The sequence below is a fragment of the Diuraphis noxia genome, unplaced genomic scaffold, assembly GCF_037042655.1.
Source record: "Diuraphis noxia isolate RWA-SAM2 unplaced genomic scaffold, SU_Dnox_SAM2 contig0002, whole genome shotgun sequence".
Classification (NCBI taxonomy): Eukaryota; Metazoa; Arthropoda; class Insecta; order Hemiptera; family Aphididae; genus Diuraphis; species Diuraphis noxia.
In genome coordinates, this window is record NW_028301712.1 from 86026019 (window position 1) to 86032018 (window position 6000).

A 6000-nucleotide genomic window follows, 5' to 3' on the forward strand; every position below is an offset into this window, starting at 1 on the left:
CGCGATTTCATTACCTATACGTTCTGCTGCGGTTGGCATAATAATAATATTATTTTTATTATTATAATATACTATACATTACTATAATACAATTGTAGGTACCTACCTACCGCGATGCGTTTCGCAGTACCGCAAAAACCGAACGGAGGAGTTAACTTTATAATGGACATGCGTCAGTTTCGTGTCAGTACGTGCCGTTATTATAATATTACGGTTTCATGTGCAGTATACGCCATACGGATATGTGTTCGAATAGTTTGGAAATTATACACTATACAGGTATGATAATAAATTATTATTATGTACCTATACCTATTCATTGTAGTCTGTACTCTGTAGACCTAGGCCATATAATACGATATCGTATTATTGGTTTAAGTTACAAATTATAATATAGGTAAATTGTATAGTATTTGTGTATTTATTTCGAATTATAACAATCATTATTAAAATATTCATATCTATATATATTATATGGGTCATAAATCTATAGGCTTTAAAACGGTGAACTAAAAATTCAATTTTGGTGTGTGGGAGGAGTTGGAGCTGAGATGGATAAGCTTATTCTTCAAGAGAAATAAAAAAAAAATATTTAGGTACCGGACATATGCCAGCTGATATACAGGATAGTATTGTTAGAAGTCAGGGTGTGACCCATATATATAGCTGAAAATGTTTTTATTTGTTTTAATACCCGACTAATTCGAGAGTAGATAATTTCGGGAGGGTGAAAATGTAATATGATTGTGTGTATTATTCATATAGACATATAAGTTATCGATGGTATTTTATCTATTCATATTGAGATTATGTTAACGCGTAACATATATCTGTCAATCTTGATATTTCCTAACAAATAAGAACTACTACTCTAAACATAACGTTTTTAAAAAATAATATAATATTGTGTGTGTGTGCGTGCGTGCGTGTGTACTGTGTATATTGTATATACGCGGCGAGTACATTATATGTACCTATATAGTAAATTGTATTATTTATTATATAGGAATTTTGTTTTTCAATAGTGATGTACATTTGTACCTAATATTAAAATAATAATAACAATAATGACACTTTTTATTTTTTTTACGTTGTTTTTCTATTATCTATTCAAAAACAGCCAATGCGAATCTGGTGTAATTATAACAACAAATAACAACGATACATGGTAATAAACATTTTACGATTTCATTCGGTTGAATGATTTATATTTTATGGTACTTTAACGCTCAATAATAATTTCACACCATTTGTACAATGTAAAAAAATTCGGTACCCACTTGTGCCTATATAGTGTATATAATTATTAAAATGTCTATTGTCTTCCATAGTTGACGCCTAAATGAATATGATGTTATTTTTGTCGGAAAATCGAACTTAATTAATGTTTATGAATTGTGTTAGTAAAAGTAATTTTTATAATAATCAGTCTGCTTTTTATGTCCCTTTACATGATGGACATCTTTTATATATAAATATTTAACGTGTATATCAGATTTATTTTTCAGCATTTTTAGTAATATAATATGTTTATATGCATGACTCTATGTAGAAGATTAATATGAATTTAGTTAATAAATTAATTAAGTCTGCATTGGTATACAACGTTACTACTAATAGATTTTTTCTGGATAAGTAGCACATTTTTATTCCGTCTTCAATTGGATTAAAATATAACATTACAGAATGATTATTTCGAAAGTGTACAAATTTAATGCACTTCACTTATCGGATAAGTTTTGCTATTTTAGTGATTCTAGAAATTTATTTCTAAATCGTTTGTAGACCACCCAGAATAATTCAGTCGAGTAACATATACTATTATATGCTTGTATATGTATCGTATTTCGTAAAATATGTAAGAACTATTATGGACACTGTACAGCCTCATTTTTTATGTGATCACATGATAATGTATTATCCTATACAATATGATTCTATTATACATATATCATATTTTATACTTACCTAGTTTATCGCATTCAATATTATTTTTAAAATTATTTGTAGAAAGTTGCATTAGATTATAGTCAATATTATAACTTTATAATCTCATTCAAATTATAGTTAATAATTTAATGTTCTTTAAAAAAGAAATTACACTACTTTTGTGAAATTAAAACTTTAAATAGGTAATAAAATATTTATCGAATCCATTATTTAAAAATATGAGTTGAAACGCAAACATAAATAAATTCTATAATAATTGTATAATATAGGATAAAGGGCTCAGATAGAGGGATAGATATAAAAAATATAATTTTTTAAATAGAAAATTATATTATTATGCCAATAAAAAAATATCGTCGTTAAAATAAAATGTTTTGTAACAAAAATATAAAATCAAACGTGAGTATCAATGTGACCACGAATTATTGTTAAAAATTGATCACATCATAAACAATGTTTTAAGCTTATAGATTTTTTCGATATAAGCTTATAATACAGGCTCCATACGATAATGAATATCCAAGTTCGAAACCATGTTTATTGTTTGATATACATTATTGTCTGTACACGACGAGTAATCGGAACGCTCTAAACAGAAATTGTGTTTTAATGACTCAAAAATAGTGTCTGCCGAAAAAATTGACTCTGACACTTTCGAAATTATGGGAGAACAACATAAATAATATAATATGATTTTAGAACATTAATAATAGAGAAAATAAAATGTGTGACATTTTTAAGTAATCGTGTATTCATGTCTATAATAAGACGTATGTTTAGATAGGTATACAGTACGTTTTCACACATTATAATAATACACTTGGCTATAATAATTTAATCGAATCCGTTTCCGTTATGTGAACAGATCATCATGCAGTTTGTCGGATAAAAGAAACACGTTAGTATAATATTATGTTGCGATGATGGAAATTTGACATGTATGAATCATTTGATTGAGATTGTTACGCTTGGAATACCTGACCACACCTGATATTATATTAATTCAAATATTAAGTATAGCCATATACGTCCGTAATCATTCGCCAGGTCTGCACATTTTGCAGAACACAATAATATCATTTTAGGTATTATTAGGTACCTACTTTTTTACGACTAAAGCGATCTTTTTCGATCGCCAGTCGTCTTGAACAACGTGTTTAAATTTCGTTTATTAACAAACTTAATCGGCAATGTAAACGATTTTGAAGACAATAGCTGTGAACAGTAATCATTACAACTGATACAATCAATTAGTGACTCTAGCGGTCCACGACGACCTTATGTTTACTTGTAATGGTATAGTTTTCTCACTGAATCGGTAAAACGGAAACATTGTGTGTACCTATTTAAACTAACGGAAGAAGTAAACAAGTAAATCTCGGCCAAATTATTAAAAAAAAAAAAATTTCGCTGTGGTGTATAAGATAATATCAATAGTATAGTATCCTAACGATTCTTATACATACGTCAGATAAATCTTTGATTTTAATACCCTCTATTGATATAAAAGTGACCTAGTTCAATTTTGTTTATTCTACGTGCCCATATAAATCCAAACAAAAGGAACCTATTCAATTTTCCTAATCGAACGGTTAGTTACATTTTATACCTAATTAAATTATTGATCACGACATCACGTTTTGTATTCAGTGATAGAATTAATTATATATGCTTTATACAAGGTAATAGAATTTAAATAGAAAATAATTTATTAATTACAAAAAACTAAATTTGGCAATATATTATACATCATAATATGATATATTATATGTATGAAATTTATTTTATATAACCATATATATAATCATAACTTGAATGTAATTTAGAAATAAATCCAAAAATTATTTATTTTATTTTATTTGAGAAAACATTAGACTTCTGTAGTTATGTTTAGTTTGTATAATTAAGTATAATACCTGCAGTGTTGGGTAAATTACTTTTGAACAGTTTTAATATTACTTGTTACATTGATTTTTTAAAATTTAAATTACATTCACGTTTAAACATTACTTTTATCACGTTGCTTTACTTTTTCATTCAAAAAATAGGAAGTTACAGACGACATTTTTTTTTTAATATTCACAAAACCAGTTCATTATTAAAACTAAAAAGTAAAAGGTATATTATTGATGAATTAATGTTATAAACGAACAAAAGTATTAATTCCTGGGATTTTTAATAATGTTGTCGATTATTACTTGTTATCTATATCAAAATCGTAAATATATTTAATTAATTTTTAATTTTTCTCGAATATAATTGATCTAGAACTAAGATAACTTATTTTAATAACGTAGAAAATATCATGTTACTCCCAATACTCCATAAAAATTACTTTTAATAAGTAATTTCGATACGATTTCGGTAATTTAAATAAAATATAATGAAATTACTATAGCGTTACTGCAAAAGTAATTTCGTTACAGAAATTTGTGATTCGCGTTACGTTACTACTTAACACTGATTATAAGTTTAGACAATATATACATGATTATGATGATTTTATTTTGGTGTATTTTAATTTTTTAACGTATTTAATATATGGATATAAGTTTTCTTAAGTTTTAAAAGTATCTAAGTTTATTGCAGGGTAGTACCATTGGGCATATTATAATGTACAATATTATATTTGTAGTAAATTTGTATGTTTGTAGTATCTAAAAAACTATACCTACAAAAGTAGTGATCATACGAATAATAAAAATTGTTATTAGTACCTATAGCTAATTTTAGATAAAACACTTATAATAGGAATAATCTTTATTTTTCTTACAGTTAGAAAATATTTATCCATTTTTACACACTGCTATAGAGTTTCAATTATATCACAAAATAGTGTAAAAAAAAATAAAAAAATAATATAAGTGATGATCTGTTGACCAAAATATCGGAATGCCAGATAAACACGGTAAGCACATCAACTGTTATTTGAAACTTGTTATTTTTTAAATAAAATAATAATAATTGGAAATAAACACTTACGCACGCAGAGAAGTGGTCGAGGATCTTGTGAGTTCGGTTTGCCCGCTGAAAAAGAAACGATCTGGAATCTATTCCACGCGGACAACTGACTACTACTCTTCTCGAGTGTTCAATAATATTATGTAATACTATTTACCAATTGGAAATATTTAATTTTTTTTCAAGTTCCACCGTTAATGCCGCTGTAAAAGATAAATAATATGTTTTTGTGACGAATATTACATCGGACCAGCAACACAACAGCACTGTAGCGAGTTCTGTGGACGGACGGACGGATGGACTGTACGTATATATCCTCTGGATCGGCCGCCTCAGCTGTTGCCGCCTCCACCACCGCCGACGACGACCAAGACGAAGACGATTGCGTAGTTGGAGAGGGGTTAGATATAGGCACGGAAAAATTATAATAGGTAATTGTAAATTGTGTTCACACACGCCGCGATATTAAGGATTCTTCAATTTCGTTTTCGGGGTTGAGCGTTTTTGTGTTTAACTTTTTAAGGACACATTTTCGATAGTAAACCGGAAGTAGGTGTATAATAACTATGATTTTTTTTACCTTTCATTCACTTTGTTCTGCTAAAAACTTATACACATTTGTAGCAGGTCATCAAATCACATATTATTATTATTATTCACTACGTGCCCAGGTTAGTTCCAACCTCCCCCGTTATCCATTTCACCATCAAAATTTCAAGGTAATCGTTTTTGAAAAATTGCAGGTGTACCACATCCATAATGCTATAGTCCATGAGTTTTGCCAACGCCATTATAGCTAGCCGACCAAACAACAATATATTTACGATGATGATATAAAAGAATCAATTGCCAATCACAGTATCCTGCTGCAGTAGGTGCATTTGATGGGGGGGGGGGGGGCGGGTAGAAGTGACCGGAGAAAATACCCTTATTGCCGAAATTTAGAGGCAAAATAGTTATAGATATCCACCAACAGTGATCAAGATATAATTCAGCGGTAGTTATATTAGCTATATTTTTTTGGTAAGAAAATTATTGATCGTTACTTTTCATTCATATATCTAATAGTCGATATCGTCAAATAAAGAC

The 6000-nt window shown here is 28.4% G+C and overlaps 1 protein-coding gene across 2 annotated transcripts in view; it reads right to left on the minus strand.

Annotated features, from left to right (window-relative positions):
• LOC107163361 (uncharacterized) overlaps positions 1-5213 on the minus strand; it is a 32563-nt gene extending 27350 nt beyond the window's left edge. Inside the window, exon 1 of one of the 2 annotated variants that reach the window (XM_015510741.2) lies at positions 4933-5213. The gene's annotated coding sequence lies outside the window, so the exon portion shown is untranslated. The remainder of the gene's footprint in view (positions 1-4932) is intronic. The other variant, XM_015510740.2, reaches the window with a different exon arrangement.
• Positions 5214-6000: the final 787 nt, after the last annotated feature.